Genomic DNA, 23,721 nt, shown 5'->3' with positions numbered 1-23,721 from the left:
TCATTCTGCAGGTATTAATATACAGTGAACTGTCAGCTGCACCCGTGCTTGATGTAACTCTAGCCAAAAAGCTAAATTCACGTGGCACTGAGGCCAGACCTAAAGCCAGACTTTGCAATATAATGCATGCTGATCCAGAGTTACACCAGGGACACATCAGAGCGAACGCTTTATATTTAATTAGATTTACTTCCATATATTATTGCCCATGTATTTAGGAACTTCCTTATTTATTTATTATTATTACAGTAACAGTTTGCAATGTGGCTCGTCTGCATATTTTAAACTGCAGCATTCAGCAGCTTGAAATGTCAGTCACTAAAAGGCAGCTCTTATTATAGATGCATCGCCTTCGTCTCTCTGGCTTGCAGGCCGGTTTCTAATGAATTACCATTTCCTGGCCACTTGCAGCCTATCTTGAAGATAGCCGTTAAGAGTTTAACAGCCCCAAATGCCAACTCATGCGTGCTGGAGCACTCTCTGGAGAGACAGAGATAGATGGCTGAAGCTAGCTCAGGATATGTTAAGTATAGCGTCCTCCTCCTTAAGCATGTGTCAGATCCAAAGACTATATTCCTAGTGCTCCTCAGAGCTGATTGCTGCTCAATGTCTCTGTTGAATGGGGTGCTAGGTACTTTAACAAATGGCTACTGGCCATGCAGGTGGCGCTGTGGGTTAAACCACAGAGCCTAGGACTTGCCGATCAGAAGGTCGGCGGTTCGAATCCCCGCGACGGGGTGAGCTCCCGTTGCTCAGTCCCTGCTCCTGCCAACCTAGCAGTTCGAAAGCATGTCAAAGTGCAAGTAGATAAATAGGTACTGCTCCGGCAGGAAGGTAAACGGCATTTCTGTACGCTGTTCTGGTTTGCCAGAAGTGGCTTAGTCATGCTGGCCACATGACCCGGAAGCTGTACGCCGGCTCCCTCGGCCAATAAAGCGAGATGAGCACCGCTACCCCAGAGTTGGCCACGACTGGACCTAATGGTCAGGAGTCCCTTTACCTTTACCTTACTGGCCATGATGGCTGTTGGAGGCATTAATGTTTCTGAATTGCTGGAAGTCACAAGGGGGGCGAGTGCTCTTGTGCTCAAGTCCTACTTGAGGGTTTCTTCCTGGCATATGGTTGGCCATTATGTAGGGCTGCCATACGTCCAGATGTTCCTGGACATTACTGGGATTTCAAAGGCGGAATTGACGTCTGGGGGGAATTTTCAAAAGGCGGCGCTTTGTCCTGGATCTTAGGCAAGTCAATCGAAAAATTGCATCCGTACATATTACTTAATACAAATTTTGAAATAGTCTACTGCTCAAGGAAATGTCAAACAGAAACTTAATTCTCAATACTGAAGGAGTAATTTCCCCTCCATTTCACCCCCACCCCCAATATTTTATTATTTTTATCTTAGAACATAGAACTAATCGTTTTTCACAGGTTAGTGCTCATCCAATTTCATGGGGTTATTGGTTCATATCAAAGATGGGGGGGAATGCAAGTGTTGGTTATTTAATCTCTTCAAAAATATATAGACTTCTGCAGGACAGCGTAATGGTCTTTGGCTTATCTCTCAGGTGCAAATATAACTTGAGGACCACTGGTGCATTTTAGGGAAAGAAGCACCAGTGGCCTAGTTCAAAAGAACAGCCTCGTTACAGTTCTTCCCAACCCTCTCTCTCTACACTGGAGTTCTTCTAAATAAAATAATTCCAAAGTACTCCTGATTTCCCTTCAATAATTACAATGCGTGCATCTATCTTTGAATCTTTCCAACTGATTAAGCTATTCTGAGCTCACATACAGCCAGATTCTGAGTAACATATCCTCTGGGAAAGCACAGTTTATGGTGGCGGATAAATTAGTTTTCAAGGAACCTGGGCTAAGAGAGGGAAAGAAAGGGAACATTGCCAGTGCTGGGCTATTTTGTGCCCGAGGCAAGGCTAATTGCTTGCACCCCACCCCCACAATTGCTAACTTCAGTATTTGAAAACAGATATATTCTGGGGGAAATGAAAAGCACAAAACTGCTCAATTTATTTTAAGAGGCAAGAATAAGGAACACAACAATCTTTGATTAACTTTCTCAAATACAAAAGAAAATGGTTCTTGCACACAAATCATTTTGAATAATCTTGTGAACTGTGGTGTTAAAATTTTAGTCTCTTCAAAGTTTCCGTTGAAGGCACATCAAGATCTCACTTTGCGTGCCTTTCCCTTTGCAAGTTTTGTCATCAATTCCTTCGGGTCAAGCGCTGATGTTTCACTGATGCAACCGCCAAGCCAGCTAGTCTCTTTTGTAGCATTGTAAGATTTTAAAAGTTTGAACTTTGAGAAACTGCCCTTGAAATATAAAGTAAAAGTTAAATATTATCAGGAATTTATAAGATATAACAAAAGCTAACCTGTATAAAATGCACCCTCTGAGGTCTGTGCCATAGACGGCAGCCTAGTTATAGCACCAGTCGTGCTGAGGGGCTATGGATTTGCTTACTGCCTTGTGCTGATAAGTATATCTACTAGATATACTTTTCCCTCCCTTTGTTGGCAGGAGCAGCAGTGGAAGAGATGAGGGTCCAAAGGAAGACATTATTTCCCCCTCTGTCTTTCTCTCCCTCTCTCTTTCCTCCATCAGCCAAGACTGAGTGACGCTGGACATGATGGATTCTGGAAGGTGTAGCTATTTCAAAGTCTGCACTCATATACAACCCCTGGGAATAACTATGGCATTAGTCATCTTCCTACAGGCCATAAGTGAGTAAGCCTGGCATATCTTTCTCAACAAAGAATTCCAGAGAGCATGGGCCAGCACTGAAAAAGCCCTGCTCCTCATATTTAATAGCTGGAGGACTTGTCAGATAAACTCAGTATATGGGAAGGGTACATTTGAGAGGTAGTGCTTGCCACAATCTTGAGGGCCTAGACTTGGTCAAAAATAAAAACTTCTAGCTGAACACGTAAACTACAGTGGTACCTCAGGTTAGACGCTTCAGGTTACAGACTCCACCAACCCAGAAATAGTACCTCGGGTTAAGAACTTTGCTTCATGATGAGAACAGACATCATGTGGCGGCAGTGGGAGACCCCATTAGCTAAAGTGGTACCTCAGGTTATGAACAGTTTCAGGTTAAGAACGGACCTCCAGAACAAATTAAGTTCTTAACCCAAGGTACCACTGGAAATTAGGAAAGCCCCTTTAAGATGAGTGTTATATACTTCTTGGGGCAAGCAGTAATTAATAATGGGACTACTACATTCTGGGCTATGTAATGTTTTCAAACAGTTCTCGAGAAAAAGCCCCTGTGGAGTGTGGGCACCTGTAAGAGCATGGATGACAGCTTAATTCTGATCTCGTCCTTGCTAGTTCCAAGCATAGGGACAATATCTTCATTCTTTTTCTTCTTTGACCCCTGACCATTAGGTCCAGTCATGACCAACTCTGGGGTTGTGGCGCTCATCTCGCTTTATTGGCAAAGGGAGCTGGCGTACAGCTTCCGGGTCATGTGGCCAGCATGACTAAGCCGCTTCTGGCAAACCAGAGCAGCACACGGAAATGCCGTTTACCTTCCCGCCGGAGCGGTACCTATTTATTTACTTGCACTTTGACGTGCTTTCGAACTGCTAGGTTGGCAGGAGCAGGGACTGAGCAACGGGAGCTCACCCCGTCATGAGGATTCGAACCGCCAACATTCTGATCGGCAAGTCCTAGGCTCTTTGGTTTAACCCACAGCACCACCCGTGTCCCTAATATATTCATTAGGATCAATCATAATGTCTCAAATAGCAAGCAAATTTCTCCATAACTCTTTACTAGGCTGGATATTAGATGAAACATGGGGTGGGTGTGTATGTTTGAAGTCTGCATTTAGACTGCAGACTGAAGAAGTCTCTGCTAGGTACTTGCAGGTGTTAGGTTGCACAGACGATTCTGAAATGAAGAAGCAGTGGCTGATCCCCGTTTCTGAATGCACAAAGCCCAGATCTGTCTCATGCCTTAAGCGAAACACACCAGTTCATGTTCATCCCTAATGTGCCTTAACGGGGTAAAAGCCATTTGGAGCAGGAAACTGATGCTTCTGTGAATTATTTAATAACATACCCTGAAGTATTACTGACTTTATCGATGTCGACTTAGCAGTGTAAGCAGTAATGCATAGGGTTCTCTCCCCCCGCCCCTCATATTCACCATATTATGAATGCAATCACTGTACATAAAGCCCCACCGGCAAAACTAGCACAACACCAAGGATTTCAACAAATAAATATAAATGGAGCTCAGAGTTCATATGCCATTTGATAGCTTTGAAGAACCATAAATATATGAACTAATCAATGCAAAATGTCTCCCATTAGTCCTGCGATGTCTCACGGGATGAAATGGAAGCTAATGAGACCATTTTTTAATCCCTGAACTTTCTTCTCCAGATTCTGTACCCAAGGAAAGCTATCTGATCTCTGGGGATGAACCTGGGATAGATAGAAGAGAAGCCTGGGGGTGTATACTGTACTAAAAAAAATCATTGCTCCATGCAGGTTTGACAACAGTCCTGTAAATGTAACTTATTTGTGGTCTTGTCTTCATATATTGGAAGCATAGGTGCATTTGGTTATCACTATCCTCCACGCTGTTAAGTAAAACGTCAATAAACAATGAGCATACGCCTTTACAGATGGCAAGCTAGGGAGAAATGAAGTCATCAGTCAGGGACTTAGAAGCAGACGCCAGTGGGAGCTGAGGGAGAGCCAGTTTGGTTGCTTGGCCTCTGCACTCCAGTAGGGAGCAATTGATGAGCAATTCCATATACATTTAAAACCAAATCTATCACATTTACACTTATCCAAATCTTGCGATGCAGCAAATGTTTTCAAAAATACATATAGTAGGTGTGAAGTCTTTCAAAAACCCGTTTTATTCATCCTCTCAGTTAAGGAGATCAGGTCAGTGCTGGATCAGGTCAGTGGCCTATGTGGTCCAGCATTCTGTTCTCCCAGTGGAGAGGGATATGGGTGGTGCTGTGGTCTAAACCACTGAGCCTCTTGGGCTTGCTGATCGGAAGGCCGGCTGTTTGAATCCCCGTGATGGGTTGAGCTCCTGTTGCTCTGTCCCAGCTCCTGCCAACCTAGCAGTTCAAACAATGGCGTAGCGTGGGGGGTGCAGGGGGGGCCGGCCGCACCGGGCGCAACATCTGGGGGTTAGGGAAATCCACGGGTTAGGGGGCGCAAATCCATGGGTTAGGGGGCGCAAATTACTTGCCTTGCCCTGGGTGCTGATAACCCACGCTACGCCACTGAGTTCAAATGTACACTAATGCAAGCAGATAAGTAGGTACCACTGCGGTGGGAAGGTAAATGGCATTTCCATGCGCTCTGGTTTCCATCACAGTGTCCTGTTGCACCAGAAGCGGTTTAGTCATGCTGGCCACATGACCCGGAAAGCTGTCTGTGAACAAACGCCTGCTCCCTTGGCTGAAAGAGAGATGAGCGCTGCAACCCCATAGTCGCCTCTGACTGGACTTAACCGACCAGGGGTCCTTTACCTTTACCTTCCCTTTTACCTTCTCCCAGTGGCCAACCAAATGCCTATGGGAAGTCCACAAGCAGGACCTAAGAGTATTCTCTCCCACCTGTGACCCTCAGCATAGCTTTACCTCCATATATTTCTCTAATTGTCTTTTAAAACCATGCCATGCAAAGGACATCTATAATTTTCCAGTTTTACGGATGGTGACCTACCTTTGATATGTCCAAAGCCACCCACTGAATCCATAAATGGAAAGTGATTGAGGGTGAGTTCACATATGCAATATCAAGTGATATTTGTGCATATGAAACAACACTACAGATCAATAGAGAGAAGCTCATGTCACCTCACTTCAGAGATGATGTTTTTCAGTGGAAGCAGTTCACATGTCTAGTTGTGAATCAGCAGAGTGATGAATCATTAGGGAACAGGGGGAGAAAATCTGATTCAGTTCACATTTAAAGGCAAATCTATCAAATCTACACAGACTGAAACAATATGAGGACCAAAATGCAGTCACCCTGCAAAATATTTCATTCTCCAACCAAGCAATGGCCACAAAAAATGCACATATTAAGGGGCAATGTGCAGAAAAATGAATAGATTGGTGGAAATAACATACAAAAGGGCATGATATTACAGTTGTTATTGTTGTTGTTTAGTTGTTTATTCGTGTCCGACTCCATGGACCAGAGCACGACAGCTACTCCTGTCTTCCACTGCCTCCCACAGTTTGGTCAGACTCATGTTCGTAGCTTTGAGAACACTGTCCAACCATCTCATCCTCTGTCATCCCCTTCTCCTTGTGTTGTTCCTAACATCAGGGTCTTTTCCAGGGAGTCTTCTCTTCTCATGAGGTGGCCAAAGTATTGGAGCCTCCGCTTCAGGATCTAAACTTCCAGTGAGCACTCAGGGCTGATTTTCTTAAGAATGGATAGGTTTGATCTTCTTGCAGTCCATGGGACTCTCAAGAGTCTACAGTAGTTTCTTGCAAAAATGGGGACATCCTTTAAAATGGCATACAAAAATGTGTTTATTAGGAGAAATTTGCACTAAGATGAATTTAATATTGGAAAAATGAGAAACAGAGAGAACTGAAATGGACAGATCCTTCCACCCTTGTAATGATACTGACTTACTTATAGGGATGTGCAAATCAGTATTCTTAAACACATACTTCCATGGATTAAACCAAACTCTCTAGTCATTAGACAGCACTTCAAATATAGTGTCATATGGGAAGAGGGACCAACTGTGAGTTGTGTATAACGTTCCTCTCTGAGAAGCTAATATGGGTGTGTGTGAGAGAGAGAGATGACTTAGAAAGCTGAAGATCTGAAGCTAAGGACTTGCAGTTGATAGCCAGGACATTTTAATTATGTCTAATTATTCTTCTCCATGCAATCATAAATGAATCATGTATTATTATTTATATTTGATATTCAGGCACAGTATATATACTGGATTAGCAGAGTAGCAGCTGAATCTTTAGATATCATACAAAGAAGCTAAAAATAAGACATCCTTTTTAAAATCTTATGCCTTCCTAGGTTTTCTAGACGTTATCACAATGTTCTCTTCTTACAAAGCAATGATTACATTCTCCGCGTAACCTAAAACCATCACATCAGGTATAGGTCTTCCTCAGCAGAGCATTACTAAAAAAGACATTTTCCAGAGAGATTTTAATGCCAAAGGAGGAGGTTTTCAATTTGTTTTTGAGCAAGGACCTCTTCCTCCCTGTTTCCTTGCTTAACAAAATAGAAAACAAAAAGGAGCCTGCATAACCCCTAGAATGTTAACCACGAAAGCAGAATAAAGTAGAAATTGAATACATTTGATGCTTCAAGCTTAAGAGGACTACATTATATTTCACTATGAGAAACAACAGTAGGATTCTAATAAGCTAATTAACCTTCTGCTCAGAAACACTGTATGAGTGTAATAAATGGAAAAGACATCAACAAAAGAATTGGGATTTTGTAATGCACAGAGCAGGTTACTGACTTGAAAAATAATTCAGAGGGTGGTTACACACACACACACACACACACACACACACACACTTTTAACCCAGTAATCAACATTTGAAACTCCATCATAGGTAGCTTTTGAGAGCCGTGCTTATGTAAAGTTGATAAAAGTGTACATACTACTCCATCTTGGAAAGGCATTGCTCATGACCCCGCCTTTGCATAGCTCTCTCTGCTATGAAGGCTGTCATTCATCTTTTCTTATTTGTTCTACTTAAATTCTTCAATCTCTCTGCGGTGGCATTTCTTCATTTCTCCCATCATGTGACCTATAAGCTACTGAAAGCAGGACAAGCATAACAATATGCATGTTTACTTGAAAAACCAGTTCCAATGAGTTCAGAGAATAGTATGCAGGAACATGGTAGCTCTACTGTTGAAGCTGAGCAGTTCTGTCTCTGTAATATGCCCAGATAGAAAACTTCCTAGAAGCTCCCATTGCTCTGTCCCTGCTCCTGCAAACCTAGCAGTTCAAAAGCACACAAGTGCAAGTAGATAAATAGGTGCCGCTGCAGCAGGTAGGTAAATGGCGTTTCCGTACACTCTGGTTTCCATCACGGTGTTCCATTCTGCCAGAAGTGGTTTAGTCATGCTGGCCACATGACCCAGAAAAGCTGTCCATGGACAAATGCCGGTTCCCTCGGCCTGAAAGTGAGATGAGTGCTGCAACCCCATAGTCACCTTTGACTAGACTTACCTTTTACCTTTACTACTTTGGATACAAGCCACTGTTAGTGTGTTATCAACTCTGTAATTGAGATGCGTATGTCAGAAATCCTGTCCCAACCCTCCACCTCAAGTTTAGAGATGACCTGTGGCTTTTCTTTCTACCACTCCTTGCCATGGCCAACTAAACGTGACCTTGCCATAGCTGGGAAGAACAACAGCAGAGTGGATTCATTGCCAGGAGGAGAGGATGTGCATTCTTCAACCTTATCTTCCTTGCTGAGACCATTGATGTTGTAAGGTTCTCTGCATCCTGAGATGGTTAATTGAATTCCATGCTACCCAATAGGAAATCATCTCTCACTGACTGTGAAGGAAAATGCAGCCCAATGCAATGCAGCCCAAATGTAAGCATGCTCACTCAAAAGTAAGAGCCACTGAGGCTGGATCTAGACACATCAAAGAAGCATTTCAGTTAAATGCGTTGCAAACTTTGTGTGAGAAATCAGGTTGGAAAAAACAGAACTCCACAGCGCCATCTGGTGTCACAGTGCTTTATGTATATACAACGCATATAAAACGCTTTTTCTTTGCCAATGTAACTGAGTCTTGAGTGCAGTAGGCCTTACTTCCAAGTAAAGGTGTAAAGGGTTGCAACCTTATGGTCTGATTCCATGCATGCTTATTCAGAGGACAGCCCCGTGGAATACAACTGTTAATCATATTTAGGACCAAGGTTCATTTTTGTTTAAGCCAGCCTACCTAGACATGTAATTTTATGTTGTTATGAACAGTATTGGTCCAGATATAAGCCAGTCCTGAATATAGGCCATGCCCCTAAAATGAGCTCTCTTAAATCACGACTTCACCTATAAGATCGCAACTCAGATTTTATACAAGCCAGATCTGAGAGAAAGTGCAACCTTTATTCGACCGATATGGTGTATATTTGAGAAACTGCTGATTTTACTTGCATTTTGATGAAGGTCAGCTTTTAAACTATATTATATGTAGCTCAACATTTTTAGTGTTTGCTTTTATCAGTATTTTAAAATTACAATTCTCTCTCTATATGGTCAGAGGATTATTTGATGCTTTACGTATAAACCTATTAAATAAATAAGTTCCTTGTGAGGATGGCAACTGCAGTTGGTATTTAGGTGAAATAAGAATATTACTGATAGTCTTACAGTTGATCTTCCTATTCTTTTATAAGTAATAGGTACTATTTTAACCTTGAAAAGGCTTGGAAAAACATCCAGAAGCTTAAGCAATGGATAGTATCCATTAGTTGCATCTTGGCATCTTGGCATTGATGGATTTCAAGGGGAATCACCTTGACCTACAACTTTCTTATCCATTTACCTTGATAAGAGTCTTTGTGACCCCAGTAAAACAATGTTGCTTTTGGTGGATCTCTGTGCTTCTCTCTTGTCCACAGTCTTTTCACTCACAGCTCTATCAACTATTTCTCCAGTGCATTATTCTGGCAGGCTCACTGCAACATGAACTGCGAAGTGGCTTCCAATAATGTATTTTTTAAAAGCAAGACTTTATGAAACAAAGCAATGTAATTTAAACTTGCAGAGTGGCAAAGAGGCAGAAAAGTGGGAGCAAGCTCCATAGAGAATAACACATGCAAGGATGTGCATGCTCTTTATGTGCACCCATCAAAGTTCCAAGACTGGTTATAGCTCCTGGCATCAGGGCTGGCCCCAGGCCTACTGTTGCCTGAAGGACAAGATGGCACCAGATTAAAAAAAGCAAGGTATGAAGGTTGAGTGGTGACTCCTGATATTCAAACAAACATCCTTAGATAAGAGGGCAGCATTCCATTATGAGGCCACTTTCTCCCATGTGCTCCAACTGAATGCCAACAGAAGTTCTGTAGGGTGTGGCACTTTGGTCTAAACCACTGAGCCTCTTTGGCTTGCCGATCGGAAGGTCAGCGGTTCGAACCCCCAAGACGGGGTGAGCTCCCATTGCTCTGTCCCAGCTCCTGCCAAGAAGCGGTTTAGTCATGCTGGCCACATGACCCAGAAAAGCTGTCTGTGGACAAATGCTGGCTCCCTCGGACTGAAAGCAAAATGAGTGCTGCACCCCATAGTCGCCATTGACTGGAATTAACCACCCAGGGGTCCTTTACCTTTTACCTTTACTTTAGGGGGTTAAGCAGGAGTGGTCTTACAATTAGGCAGAGTGAATGACCACCTTAGGGAGCAGATGGTTTCAGTACAGATAAGGGGTTTTAATAATAAACAATCTCACTCAATAAATTTATTGTACTAGCCAAATGCCATGACAATTCAAGACAATCAATTTAAAATATAACTGAAACAGCTGCAAATAAAACCAGTGACCATATATATTGTGAGATAACCGATAACAGGGATGCCATCATGGCTACACAAACTGAGTTTCAGTTTCAACCTCTGAATCCCCCTTACAATTTGTGGCAATTTTATCCAGTTCCTTCTTCCTAAACCTTTTTGCCAGCAGAACAAAAAGAGCCACTTTATGTGTCACTAAGGCATTGTCACTCAACAGCCACTGAACCCTTTCCATCAGAGAGAACCTGCTTTCTCATACAAACAGAGATTTATTTATTTTTTTAAAAGTACCTCCTTGGATCTACGTATAAGGGACCAGACAACATATAAGAAAACCTGTATAATTTGATTCCCACAGAAGGCTGTTCCTCAGATACATGTGGCACACAGTCAGAAGATGCTCAGTGAATAAAGCTGTGAGTCTTTTCAAATCATTTAACTGGGCTCAATCCACTCTTGCCTTTATCATTGTCCATCCGGCTTCAGTGTGTAAAAGAGATGCAGATATTCCAGAAGGTAAAGAGAATAATAAACAAGCAAAAGACGAAATTACTGGTGAGCTGTACCCACCATTGTGAATGCTAAGGAGGTTATGATGGAATGAGGCCATCATCTGGCAGTGGGATGCTGTGGAGCAATGAGAAGGCAAGTTCACTTGCCGAGTGGGATAGCAGCTTGAAGGCAGCCGATATCCATGGTTGGAAGGTGGCTGGTGGCAGGTGATGGACCTTGTGGAAGCTAGCAGATGCTGGCTGGTGGAGTTTGCAAGGCTGAAGCAGTCTGATATTTGTGGATCTAAGCTGGTTGAAATTCACCTTTAGAAGCCTGTTGACAGCAGCTGTGTGAACATCTGTGGATTCAAGCTGGGGTGTGTACATGCTTCAGTGGAAAGTGGCTGATGTGTAAATGTGCCTGTGACTGGGAGGTTTCAAATGCAGTCAAGACAAATGGCATTTGTCTGGATGTGTTTAGGGGGTGACACAGGTGGAGCTGCCTAGGCAATGCTGTTGGATGGCAGCCATCTCCTTCATGGTGTCTGTCTGAAGGAGATGTCTGAAGCCAGCACATTTTTTCTCACCACCTGTGAAAGTGATGGAAAGAACCACAGGGTTTAATCAAGACATCTTCCATTATAAATAAATGCCTTTCTAAATACATTTAAACACTGTTCCCTCCCCCAAAATGAATAATGGGAGGCTGTGTAGATGCTTCCCCAGTGGTTGCCATTGGCTACAAGCTCCCTGTGATGTCACAAAGGGATGTGGTGGCTGAGGGGAAAGTGGCAGTTACTTGTGTGAGGGGAGAGGGAGGGAGCAGTTCCAGCAGAAGAAGCAGGAACTTCAGGGGAAGTTGGCATAGGCAGAGTCAGCTGCAGACACAGAAGGGAAATCTGGGTTGACTGCCTCCTGTCTACCTGAGCTGCCAACATTTTGCTGTTGCAGATGTCTCAAGACTCCTTTACTTGTTTCACTTACATAGCTTCAAAAAAAGGGGGGGAGAAAAGAAAAGAAAAGAAAAGAAAAGAAAAGAAAAGAAAAGAAAAGAAAAGAAAAGAAAAGAAAAGAAAAGAGGAATGGATTTTGGCTCCAATGAGCAGAATAAATTCTTATGTCCTAAATTCCCCACTGTTCTAAGAAGTCAGAACTACCAAGGGTGCAGTTCTTCCCTGGGTTTGGCTTCCTTTGGAAGGCCACCTCGAGAGTTATTGTGATTTCCTAATATCTGTGCTTCCTTAAAAAAATATACATACTTTGCATGTCCACTGCAATTCTGTCCCTTGCTGCTTTTCACACAAAGATCTGAAGATGGAAATAATAATAATATTAATAATAATAATATACCGTAGTTATTATTTCTTACATCCTGCCTTCCTCATATACAGCATAGGGTGGCTAACAAAATCTAAAATCACAACACTAGAACCAAAATCTAAAATGCAGTACTCAACATTTTAAACAATCAGAAATATAGTTATATCACTCTTTGACTTTTGCCTAACCTCCTGGGACCATTTTAGTTCCCACAAAGTCATGTCACCTGCATAGTATCAGCTGTCAACTCCTGTTTAGTCAAGGCTGAGCTGCTGGCCAGGTCTTCCTTCAGGGCAACCCACAATGATTCTTCTCAGGAATCTGTTAGGGAACCCATAAGGGGAAAAAACCAATGGAGGCTGGTCTATTAGGATTAATAGGGCACTGCTCCTTTAAACTTAGCCTGCCCTTAGCCAGGCCCCACCTGTCTGACTTCTTATTTGCATCCAGTTCAGAGAAGCCCTGCCTATCAACTTCTACCTTAGTGTCAAAGTTGCCCTTGCAAAACTGAGCAGGGCCGAGGATGGGGACAAAACTAGAATGAGTTGTGTCCTTGGCTCTGCCTCTGCTTTCTGTCAGTCTCCCAGCCTTTCCACCTACTAGTCCCAATGAGCACCACCACCATTGCTAATATATGCATTTTAATGCACATTTTACCCTATTATATGTATTTTTGTACATAGCTTGTGGCTGGAGAACTGCATTGCAAAATTCGGAGAGCTGCAAATTTCAAAAAATGTGTTTCAGTTCATGCATTTTTTAAAAGTATGTATTGGTTAGATTTGTATTTAAATGTGAACTCAATCAAATTTCTCCCCATTCCTAATACCTCTAAATGGGAACACTGGGAGAAAGAGTGATAGTTTTCATGTCCCAAAAGATAGCTGATTGGGCACTTTGGCAAACAAGATAGTGGATCATTTTTTATCTGAGCTAGCAGGGCTCTTCACATGCTATTGATGAGCTGCTGGGTCCCCCTAATAATTTTGCCTGCAATAGCCAAACAATGCTCCTCAATACCTTTCAGTTATGAAACCCTTTAGTAATGAAGGTGCATCTTCAACATTCCTTGAAATTGCACAATTATTCCCAACTCCAGGAGTTCCATCAGTGTCTAAGAAATTAGCTTTCACTTCATTATATCTAGCCCCCTGTTGCTTCACCTGTGGCTTCCTTTCTTTTGTAAGATGAATGTAAAATATTACTAGCAAGCATAGGCAAACTGAAACTTCAGATGCATATTTCGCATCTCAAATCCCTCTATTGGAAAAGTCTCAACCAATACCTCCACAATGATTTTAATGACCTTGGTAGCTTTGAACCTGCCAAACTGTCAACATCTTGAAACTTTTTTATCACCTGTCAACAAATTTATTATGACAAATTATGACAATAAATTTATGGTTTATTGTCAAAACATAAACAAGATGGATTATTCTGACAGATTCAGAAGCTTGGTTTTGCTCTATTTCTCAGCTGGAGAGGTGGCTAATGAATGGTGTTTATTGTTGTTTTGTGGCTTATTGTTTATTGCTATTAATATTAACCAGCATTGCTTCAAATCAATTATCTGAAGAGAATTTCCTTTTAGATAGAATAAGGGATCTCCCCTCATTCCAAGACTCCTTACTAGATGTTGCTTTACCCCATTTCAGAGCCCTGCCATGCAATCTTCTGCATGTCTACTCTGAAGGAAATCCTATTTATGTATTCCCATGTAAATATTTGTAGGATTGCAGCCTTAGCACATTACATATTGAATAATTTAACTGCAGTCCTAAGGACCAGTAAAATAGTGTTTCAGCTTTTGTAATGTAAAGCAGCTCCGTTTTATCTGGATAATGGCCAGATAGGAAAGGGAAACCTCTGGTCCATGGAGCAAACTTGGCCCTCCAGGCTGTCTTTCCCAAACCACACCACCTGCCCACACCTGAGGACGTATGTGATGTCTGGTGTTGGACAGGTAAGGTAAAGGTAAAGGGACCCCTGACTATTAGGTCCAGTCGTGGCCAACTCTGGGGTTCCGGTGCTCATCTCGCTTTATTGGCCGAGGGAGCCAGCATCATTTGGCCAGCATGACTAAGCCGCTTCTGGCGAACCAGAGCAGTGCCCGGAAATGCCGTTTACCTTCCCGCCGGAGTGGTACCTATTTATCTACTTGCACTTTGATGTACTTTCGAACTGCTAGGTTGGCAGGAGCAGGGACCGAGCAACAGGAGCTCACCCCGTCACAGGGATTTGAACTGCCAACCTTCTGATCGGCAAGTCCTAGGCTCAGTGGTTTAACCCACAGCGCCACCCGCGTCCCTTGTTGGACAGGTAGAGATATAGAAAAGTTTTGGAAAGCAAAATGATTGAGGGGATAGAATGGCACCCATATGAAAAAAAGTTGCAGTGTTTGTGACTTTGGGGTTTAGAGAAAAGTTGAGCAAGTGGTGACATGATGGAAGTTAAAAAACAACAACAATGGCATGGAGGAAGTATGTATGGATAGAAAAAAACCCCTTTCTCTTATAACACTAGAACTCAACATCCATAAATGTTGGAAGATTTAAGCAGATAAAAGAAAGTACTTCTTCATGTAGAGTGTAGCTAAACTATGTAACTTGTTCCCTCAGGAGGCAGTGACAGCCAGCAACCTAGATGGCTTTGAAAGAGGATTAGATAAATTCATGAAGGAGATGGCTTTCGGCAGCTAGTAGCCAAAATGGCTATCCTCTGCCCCCACGGTTTGAGGCAGCAATGTTTCTGAATTGAAATTGAAATTGAAATACTTTATTGTCACTTGTACAACTTGTATACAGTGAGATTACACGAGCACCCCCCCCTCAGCTCTCTTAGTCTTAATTCCCCTTGTTTACTGATGCACACCCACCAAACGCAAAAGTCAGTTGCCCTGTTGTTATCTTTTCATTCAGCAGCCTAACAGCCCACGGATAGAAGCTGTTCTTTACCCTGTTGGTGCGACTAATCATGCTTCTATATCTTCTGCCTGAGGGCAGGAGATCAAGAAAGTGCTGGCCAGGGTGTGAACCATCCCTGAGAATTTTCCTCACTCTCCTGAGGCAACGTTCTTCCGCTATTTCATTCAGCGGATTCACAGGACATCCCATAATATCTTGTGCTGTATTCACCACCCTCTGTAGGCACTTCCTATCAGTTGATGTCAAACCAGCGTACCACACCGTGATGCAGTATGAAAGGACACTTTCTATTGTGGACCGGTAGAAGGAGATCATCAAATGTTGATTCCAAAAAGAATACCAGTTGCTGGAAACTGCAGGAGGGAAGAGTGCTCTTGTGCTCAAATCCTGCTTGTCCAGGCATCTGGTTGGCTACTGTGAGAACAGGATGCTAGACTAGATAGGCCATTGGCCTGATCCAGCAAGCTCTTCCTGTGTTCTTACATGGCTGGATCAGCTTCTTGCAGAGCCAATTTCTGCAGAACTCAGGATTGAACTTCTTGTGCAAAAGTAAGTTTGTTGGGATTTAAGTGTTCAACCAAGGAGACACAAGCTAAAATCTGTACTCTAGCCATGAGCTTTGCTGAGAAACCTTGAGATATTCACTATCTCTCAGCCTAACATGCCTCACCAGGGGTGGTGTGAGGCTAAAATGAGAGTGGTAGGATTCCTATAACTTGGCTCGGATGCTTCCTTGGAGGAAAAGGGGGATATACTGTATTTTTCCATGTATAAGATGCCCCCATGTATAAGACAACCCCTATTTTTTTTAACCCTAAATTAAGAAAATGCACTATGCACTATCTGTGTATAAGACAACCCCTTATTTTAAACTTCAAAAATTTAGGAAAAAATATAGTCTTATACATGGAAAAATACAGTAAATGTAATAAATATATACATAAATCTTGTACATACACATATGATTTAGGACTGCTATCTTGGAATGCAATCCTGTTCATATCTCCTCAAGAATAAGTTCTATTAACCTTGATGGGGTTTACACACAGGCAGGGTTGCAGCCTTATTTATTGAAAGCAAGCTAAATCTTTCCTATATGCAGAAATTCCCTTCAATATGGCTTTTCCAAGTATCCTGCAGTCCTTGAACTAATTTCATAGGTATTTTTTTCAAGCTGAAGACAATTACCCCCCCCCACACACACACACTGCAAATTGTATTTAAAACCACTTGTCAGACATCATAGGCTCAATCCTGCCACAGTTAGAAAAACACAAATTGTAAATGGAGGAGAACCACCTGTAGCTAATAAAAAAATAATCACCTATTTTCTAGGAAATCAGTCTTTCAATTATCCATCAATCACTGGCCTCAGAAGTTTGGCTATCTAATAATGTATCTGCTTTTTGTCAGGGAATCCTGCCAGAACCGCTCTTGTTGCTGATATAGATATGAAAAACAGACATCAGACACTGAGCGTTTCCCCCCTGCCCATGTCTGCAAAAAGATTTTCTGTGTCTGAAAAGTTCTTCCTGTTCTGAGTCCAAGGAAAGGCCATTGCTGTTAAATAGTACGAGGCAGGGTAGCAACGCAACTGTTAGGAGATTTTCTTCTGCTGTGGGGAAGCACAGCAGGGAGAAGTTCAGCCCCTACATTTGAGTGAGGGGTCAGGGGTTACGAGCAGAGATGGGCAAATCCAACCGTTTTGATTTCCCTGTTTCTCATTTTTCCAATCATCGGTTTGGTTCTCCACCTTTCCACTTCAGTTTGCAATGCAGGAAATACTCATAAAAATTCATCAACATTTTAGTATGAATTTATTCTAATATACACATTTCTTGTGTAGCTCTCCTGAATATAATGCAATTTTGCATGTTATTTTCACAAATACTTTAACACACACTTTACCCCAGAAAATGAATTTCTTTGTACACCTTACTTAGCTGGCAAACAATATTGCAATATTTGGAGAAGTGTGAATTTTGAAGAATGTGTTTCGGTTTCATTTTTTTTTTTTGGAAAATGTGAATTAGCTACTTGAAGTGCAGACTGAATCAAATCCCTCCCCCATAGACTCATAGGCAGGTGTTGTCCGATGGGCCCCAAGGAACTGTGGTTTGAAGCACTTTTTTGGATTTTCCCTCAAAATGAAATGTCCTGTGGATAGAAGCAATTGTCCTCACTGGCATCAATGAAGCCCAGATAAAGTGGTACCTCTAGTTATAGATGCTTCAGGTTACAGACGCTTCAGGTTACAGACTCTGCTAACCCAGAAATAGTACCTCGGGTTAAGAACTTTGCTTCAGGATGAGAACAGAAATCGTTCTCCGGCGGCGCGGCAGCAGTGGGAGGCCCCCATTAGCTAAAGTGGTACCTCAGGTTAAGAACAGTTTCAAGTTAAGAACGGACCTCCAGAACGAATTAAGTTCTTAACCCGAGGTACCACTATAGTTGTGTTGGTGGTTGCCTGAAGATCTTGGGTGATGGCACCAGGCCCCTGTGTGTGTCAGGCAGATGTAAAGAAATAGCATTCAGAGCCGTAACTTCTCTGTATACCTGTGTGCCATGTGTCAGAGAAAGAGAATCCTCAGTATTTTTATTTATTTATAAAATTATTTCTATACGGCCAAATCATGAAATATCAGGATGGAGTTCGGAATGGAAATCAATTCAATCAATAGGTTTGGTCTTCACTGTTGTTGCTTTCAATCTGTAAATGGCATGTAATTGATTACACACACACGCACACAATTTGCATTGTGTTTCCTTTGAATTTAAATGAGAGGAATTAAATAACATAACAATGAAATTTACGCAATTAATTCCAGAACTAGTAACTTACAAAAGTTATGTAATTTCACCAGAGCGGGGGGGGGGGGGGACATTGCTGCATGTGACAAATACAGGGCAAGATGGAAAACAATGCTTTCTTACATCCCTAATTACTAGTACTTGTACTATATCCACTTCCGTAGCCTTCACGTAAAATTGGGACTTAACAGGCTTAAATTTAAATATTCCATATCAACCAACTTACAGATTGCTTGAGCTGTCCTTTTATTTCATTGTCATTTTCGCATGTGGCTTATGAAGAATTAGAAATGGACGATGCTGACCAGGAGTCCTGAATTTATTTACTTTTGTAGCTTCCTGTAATGCACGTGAGTGACATGGTTTATTGTAGGGCAGCCTGATGCCATGGTTGCTCAGAGACTTGTCACAGTTCCAGTGTTTGCAATGGCATTGCATCAGGTCTGTTTGCACTGCCAATACAACATGGCGATTTCCAACACTATGCTGGCACAATAGCACTTGCATCTTGTATTACGCAGTTGTTAGTTGGCTCCCCAATGCTTGGGACTGGGCTGGGAGCCATCTAGATGCCTTATCTGAAGAATTCAGGATATCCCATCGTACAAATCACCGGGACATGCCAGCTTTTCAGGCGAATGTTGTTATGCAGGACTGGAATGTTAAGCTATATCAGTCTTCTCCAACCTGGGTGAACTCCAGACTGTCAGGAGGGATTCAATTGCATACTGGAAATTTTGGTTCCTGCAGTTAAAGTGGATTAAAAGGCCCTGTTGCTCTGGCACAACAAATCTACTTTTTATTTTTATTTTTTTAAAGCAACAACGAGAACAACAACAACTTCTCAGGGTTGAGGAAGTTGTTAAATAGTGGGTAGACAAAGCAGACGACACAGCGATTTCACCAAAGCAGCTCTTTATTTGTAAGCTGGAACAGAACTGAACAGCAAACAACTCAGCCGGCCTGCTTTTATAGGCAGCCGGCTGTCAACATTGTAGCAACAACAACCCAGGGTTTCCCGCCTAAAGTAACTGACGTGGACCTGAGTGAAAACTATATACACGATACTCCTGGTGGCCAGGGTGAGAACTTTAATACATAACAGAAGTGTACCCTGCAAATGAGAAGGTGTATAACTTCTGGACAAGTCAGCCGGGAAGGAAGGTTCATTGTGGTACAACCTCCTCAGGAATAAATCTGTATGCCCTCCGATTAAGCACTGTGCAAGCAAATACAGATGAAAGCTCAATAAGCAATTCATCTGGAATAAAAGTTTAAATTATTATTGGGAAGTTTGTTCGCCATGTCTTAGGACATCTCCTAAGATATAATGAAATTTGGCATGATGGTATGAGATCAAAGAGCAGGGTGTATATTTTAAACATGAGAGCCAGTGTGGTGTAGTGGCTAAGAGCGGTAGTCTCGTAATCTGGGGAACCGGGTTCGCGTCTCTGCTCTTCCACATGCAGCTGCTGGGTGACCTTGGGCCAGTCACACTTCTTTGAAGTCTCTCAGCCCCACTCACCTCACAGTGTGTTTGTTGTGGGGGAGGAAGGGAAAGGAGAATGTTAGCCGCTTTGAGACTCCTGAAGGGGAGTGAAAGGCGGGATATCAAATCCAAACTCTTCTTCTTAAATATACAATTAGATACCATTTTGAATTAAAATGGCATACTGAACTGCAGTTTCAAGACTGCACTGATTTTTCTTAGAATTCCCAAGCAGCAACAGGAACAAGCCTTCAGCTAATTCATAACCTGTGACCCACCAAGCTGTACTCAGAGATCCAACATTTGATAACCTATAGTTTTCGGTATCATTCAGTGGGGCTATTTCTACCTTTGCTCCTCTCCCTGTGGTTGGTCATGTAGTGTGGCTGTGATTAAAATTGTACCCCTTCATATTTGTCACTTGCTTTGAGTCTGTGAAGGAGAGCAATGTGGAATACAAGTTTCATAAATGCATGAGCGGGTGTTCTTATCCGTATGGAAGGCCTTCATTTTAGGCAGCTTGGCCCTGGTGCAGAGTATTATAAGAGCTGATTATCTGACCCTCCAGTTCAATAATTACTTGTGTGGTTTCTTTCAATGAGGCACGGCCTGCATGCAGGGACTACATCTACTCAGTTCCATGTGGAGAGCTGCTTATGTGCAGCCATCCCTGAATAAGAGATTGCCTGGCAAGAAAATAGTCTGCTTTGCAGAATACTGCACGAGGGACACAGTGCACTGAAACATATTTAATTAAGAGAATACCCTTGCCATGTAAGAAAGCATAAATTTGTTTCCCCTTTGAACTCCAGTCTCTCTACCTTCTCATTCTAGAAACATCCCAGCTGCATTCTTTAATACTCTGACAGTTTTAAGAATTCATTATGGTGCAGCACAGCCAGCGGTCTATATCATTTACCTAGAGGTAACTTTAAAAAGTTGGCAATTGGTAATAAACTCCTTTGAGCTTGAGACATGGGAACATAGGAAACCGCTTCATTCTGTCATGGACTTCTCTCATTTCACTCCAATCCTCCATATTGGTTGCACTATGTTGGTGCAATGAAGGAGTCCATTTGAATTATGATCTAATTTGTCTGCTTCTCTCATAAATTTTGCATGCAAAAGATCCTAGGTTCTGTTCCTTTCATATCCACCCAGAGCTAGAAAAAGCTTCTCTCTGAAACTTTGGGCACTCAGTCAATGTAAGACAACATTGAGCCACTGAACCAATGCTCTGACTTGGCTAAGGCAGCTCCCAGTGTTTCTAAAGACTAGAACTTAACATCAGTCTGTGAAATGGATTGGCAGTGGGTTCAGCAAAGAAACTGCTTCTCTGCAAATTTTATTTATGAATTTCATTGCCACAGGATGTTGTGATGGCTACTTGTTCAGATAGCTCTAAAATGGGTGAAAAAAATCTATGGAGGCTGTTAGCAATAATGGCTATGTGGAACCTTCATGTTCCAAAACAGCCACTGAAAATTAACTGCTGGGAAGAAATGGGGGCAGGCAGGGCAGAGAGCTGTGACATTTATATTTCAATTACATGGGCTTCCTGGAAGAATATTGTTGGTCACTGTGGGAAACAGAAAGGTAGGCTAGATAGACCTTTGGTCTATTCCAGCAGGGGGCCATCTTATGTTCTTGAGGGACATGGAAGCATATAAGCTGTTGCAGAGCCAGTTTGCACCACACTGACCTTGCTGCCACCTCCTCTCTCCTCCTTCAGCAATAGCAATCTATCTGCTAGGACATTAGCACTGTGCGCCTGCCACATCCAATGAGCTGCTTCTGCTCATCCAATCTCTCTTGTCATTGGTTCTGCATGTTACTGATGACTTTGATGTTTGCTGTGCAAGCAGCTGTTAAGAGCACAGAAAATCCCCCCCCCCCATTATTCCTCATTCTGGTGTTCCTTTCTGTTTCTGGCTGGATGTTTAAATCACAGATTCATGGGTTTAGACATGTTTTTCCTAATGTTTCTTTCATATATTTGTTTTATAGTTTTGGCTCAGTCAGACCTTTTTTCCAAGATGGCAGTAGAGAAAATTGTTTGCCTGAGCCAAAACTGTAAACAAAATATATTGGGGAAACACAATGTCCTAGTTTGGTGCCAGTAGAAATGGAAGAATATGTCAATTTCAGTTTTTCTCAGTTTCTCTCTTTTTCCAATCTTCAGTTCACCAAATTGTCAGCATATGGACACATTTTTGTATGCAGCTTTGCTTAAAATATACATTTCTACAAGCTATTCCCCCAAATAAAATGTGTTTTTGTGTGCTATTTACACAGATATATGCATTTTATGCACACTTTCCCCTTAATATACATTTTTTGTAGAAGTTATTTGGCTAAGAACGAAATCACAAAATTCAGAGAAATTTGAATTTTGAACAGTAGTTGTATTTCAGTCCCCATATTGTTTAAGGAAGAGCCAAATTAGCTAAAATGTGAACTGAAGTGCATTCTACCCCACTCCCCATCCTTAGCTGTCAGTCAAACGTATTCTCACTACTTAATAATTTTGTTTCCTTTACATTCAATTTCTTTCAGTGAAATAACACTTCTATAAGGAAATTACTGCTTTCCATAACTGAGCTTTGTATTGATGGGTGAGCTTGGCATAATAATGAAATGACACACATTTGTCTCAGTGAAACACCTCACAGATGATAAAGTTTCTCTCCTGTTGAAGCCAGTGGCAAGTTTCCATTGACATTAATGGAGTTGGACTGTGGCTATATATACATAATACATATTGTATACATAAAAAATAGTGAACTTAAAATAGAACAATAATGTTTATAGTGAAGGATTCAAGTGATTCGTACTAGCTAAAGGGATTGAGACCTAAGTACAGTGGTACCTCGGGTTACATACGCTTCAGGTTAAAGACTCTGCTAACCCAAAAATAGTGCTTCAGGTTAAAAACTTTGCTTCAGGATGAGAACAGAAATCATGTTCCGGCGGCGCGGCAGCAGCAGGAGGCCCCATTAGCTAAAGTGGTGCTTCAGGTTAAGAACAGTTTCAGGTTAAGAACGGACCTCTGGAACGAATTAAGTACTTAACCCGAGGTACCACTGTACCTAATAGATTACCTCACAAGTAGGAACCACTTCAAGCCTTATGATTGGCAAGGGAGGCCCCGTTAGTGTTGGTGCTGCTGAACGTTGCCCTACTGCGAATGATTCATGACAGGGCCTTTTCAATAATGGTTCCCCATTTATGGAATGCCCTCCCTAGTGAAGTGTGACTTTCTCCCTCATTACTAATATCAGGAGGAATTTTAAAACATCCCCGCCCTTTCAGAAAAGGAATGGAAGGACCTATCCATCTCTTGATTTCTTGATTTCTCATTTTCCCCATTTTAAATTTAGTTCTCCGCATTTTACAGCAATCTTACCCTGTTTATGTCGGGACTTTTAAGGACAAATTCTTTTTAAAAATGCAGTCTTTTTTATAAATAATTTTTATTAATTTACAACAAAAACAAAAACACACAATAATTTCACATCCAATTTTTCACAAAGTATTTCTTTTCTGGACTTCCTTCAGCTTTTCCGTAAATCATTCGTAGTCATTATTAATTTACGCATTTCTTAGGTTTGTATTGTCATTATTTGAATCTATCTTTTTCTATTCCCTTTTAACAATACTTCTCAAATTTCACAGTGCTTCCTTAAATCCCTCTAGTGTTATTTGTCCTTCACTTATACTTTCCAGATATTCCACAAATTCTCCCCAGTCCTCGGTGAACTTTTGGTCTCTTAAGTATCTAATCTTCCCAGTCAATTTATCCAACTCAGCATAGTCTAACAGCTTCATTCTCCATTCTTCCTTTGTCGGTATTTCCTGTTGTTTCCATTTCTGAGCCAGTAACACTCTTGCAGCTGTCACTGCATATTGAAAAAATTTACTGTCCTTTCTCTTTATCTCATTTCCTAAAATTCCTAACAGAAAGACCTCTGGCTTCTTTATAAATGTATATTTTAGTATCTTCTTCAGTTCATTATATATCATTTCCCAGAAGCCTTTCATTTTCTTACATTCCCACCACATATGATAAAAAGAGCCTTCTTTATCTTTACATTTCCAACACTTATTACATGTCTTATACATTTTCACTAATTTTACCGGTGTTA

The sequence above is a fragment of the Podarcis erhardii genome (assembly GCF_964252035.2).
Source record: "Podarcis erhardii genome assembly, chromosome: 8".
Taxonomy (NCBI): domain Eukaryota; kingdom Metazoa; phylum Chordata; class Lepidosauria; order Squamata; family Lacertidae; genus Podarcis; species Podarcis erhardii.
Note: the sequence above shows the minus strand (reverse complement) of the source record.